This window comes from Engraulis encrasicolus, chromosome 14 (genome assembly GCF_034702125.1).
Source record: "Engraulis encrasicolus isolate BLACKSEA-1 chromosome 14, IST_EnEncr_1.0, whole genome shotgun sequence".
In the NCBI taxonomy this organism is placed as follows: Eukaryota; Metazoa; Chordata; class Actinopteri; order Clupeiformes; family Engraulidae; genus Engraulis; species Engraulis encrasicolus.
In genome coordinates, this window is record NC_085870.1 from 49,421,611 (window position 1) to 49,424,110 (window position 2,500).

The window sequence follows — 2,500 nt, forward strand, 5'->3', positions numbered from 1 at the left end:
ATTTACACTTTTCACATGACATTGTGTGGCCACGAGCAACAGCATTTTAAAGTCATGGTTCAGATTCACCCTAATGCCATTTGAACCATGACATCCATCCGAAGTGTTTTCTACCTTGGGTGAACATTAGCCAAGTTACTGAGTTCTTCAGAGTAGTTTAGTACAAGCAGTAATGGCCCCCGACGGTATCTCCATTCAGCTTGAGTTGACAATAATAAACTCCTGAACTATGTACAAATTTCCAAATGCAACGTTTTTTTTAGTACAGACCATATTTGTAGGCTACTGTAGAAGTTGGGTGTCATGGCATGTGATTTTAGTGTGGTAATTTTGGAGATACTGCCAGGGCCCATTACCGCTTATACTAAGCTATTCTGAATAACTTGGTAACTCGGCTAATGTTCGCGCAAGGTAGAAAACACTTCAGGTGGACTACTGGATGGATGTCACGGTTCAAATGGCCTTAGGGTGAATCTACTCCGAACCTTCACTTTAACAAGGGAGAAAACTTTTGGCTAGCACACGTTTTACACAGCAGACACGTGATTGTGATGACACTCTGAATATATTACTAATGTAGCAGAGCACAAGTGTGATAGTCTGGGGGCTACCTAAGCAATGTCTCTTAGTTTCTTTTTATTTCCCATGGCAGTTTATTGGGCGTGTAGGCCTACACATAGCCAATGGTGTCAGTAGCCAATAGATACATCTACTTAAAGGGTTTATGAAACGAAAACAAACGGTCATTCCCATTAAAGCCTTGTTTTTTCTGATAGCATCGATGAGACTTTGAACCCAATCATCCTGGAGGAACTTGTGAAAATGGCAACTCAAAGTGTGAATTCTGTGAAATTTGGTGTGACTAATGAGCTGGGCTGTGACATCAAAGAGGAGAGTCCCTGGTTTGCTAGTATGGCGATCTGAGAAAACAACACACATTTGATGGACCCACATCTTATAAAGGAACCAAAATTCTGATACAAACATCAGCTTGTCGAAAAACCACACATCCAACCTCATGAGAAAAAAAAAACAGCAGCACAAATCTATTTCAGAGGCACTGATACATCTGCAGAAAGTGACATGTCTGACAGGCGAAGTGACGATTGTTGACCTAGCCTGACAGTTTGTTTTCTTTATGGTTACGGTTGCTAAGGGCGCTTTGCCATGACCCAAAGATGACATGGCGTGTGTATTTGTTGACAAATGGGGGGCATTTTGATTCAATTGCGCGATATAGTGTGATTGAAATGCATGTACATGCAAAAATATTATCAACTAGAGAAAAAACGGAGGTAATAGGCTGTTGGAGCAGCCCCGAAATCCTAAAAAAGAAGAAGAGAGAAAACAAGTAGGCCTACGCTATATGCATCTCCGTTTATTCGCTAAGCAGTAGCTCAGTCTGTGAGTTGGCTGTCCTCGACCGAGAGCACCACGGAGGCTGAAGCGCGGATATCCCAAAACCAATTTATTGACCAGTTGAATGGCAATCAACAAAAAGTGCATATCCCGAGAGCATTTGCATCGGTTTGGCATGTAATGTGTATTACCCTTTCCTGAAATCAACATACAAAGCAGATAGACAAGGTAAAACGTAGCCTAAAGCAAAGCAGTGCACGAGCAGTTACAGGGGCAGTTTCAGTCTGTACGCCGGCGATGTCAATTGTTGGAACTGCTTGAGACAATAGCATTCTCTTCAGTCCAACCATGCCCGCGATCTCCACATTTGTGGTGAAGCACGAGGGGTGGAAATGTGCCGAGCACAACAGTGACCATGAGCTTGCTTCAAAACCACGCCGGTGTGGCAGCTTTTGTGATATGCACCGGAATTCTCATCCACATGTACATCTGCTTGTACGAGGCTATGGCAAGCGATGTGGGACAAATGTATGGCAGGAAGCGAATGTCAACATAAACAGAGATTACACAATCTTCGATATGGTCAGCAAATGTTTTGGGGCTGTCATTTATGTTATGCCTACACTTTGGAATTAGATCAGAGTCTTGTTGTTACACAGGCATATTTGATTTAGCCCAACTGTACCCTATACTTAACTTTACTCAGTCTATCCTACAAGCAGATAGCCTACAGGGCGGATGAGAATCCGGTGCATATCACAAAAGCTGCCACACCGGTGCCTGCGTACGAATTGGATCCACAGAGCCCTTGTTTTAGCCTTCTCCACAGTTGGCCACAGTTCCATCATTCTTCACAGAAGGGAACTTGTGCAAAGATATTCCTTCTGTCAAGTAGCCATTTTTGCAGCTGGCACCGTTCGGCCCTCCAGCAACACACTGCTTGACACTGCGCTTTGGTTTGGTACTAGCCGCCATTGATCTGAACAAGGTGGAATGAGGTGAACTCCCCCCTTTTATGTCACGCATATCATTTGCATAAAATTTGCATGTCACCAAAAAAACCGAACATAACACTTTTTGGGAACGTTTTAACATGACTTTTAGGACAAAATATCACCCAGACAATATCCCATTTTATTCA

The 2,500-nt window shown here is 43.2% G+C and overlaps 1 protein-coding gene across 1 annotated transcript in view; it reads right to left on the reverse strand.

Annotated features, from left to right (window-relative positions):
• ppfia4 (PTPRF interacting protein alpha 4) overlaps nucleotides 1-2,500 on the reverse strand; it is a 147,773-nt gene that overhangs the window by 21,483 nt on the left and 123,790 nt on the right. The gene's annotated exons all lie outside the window — the stretch shown is intronic.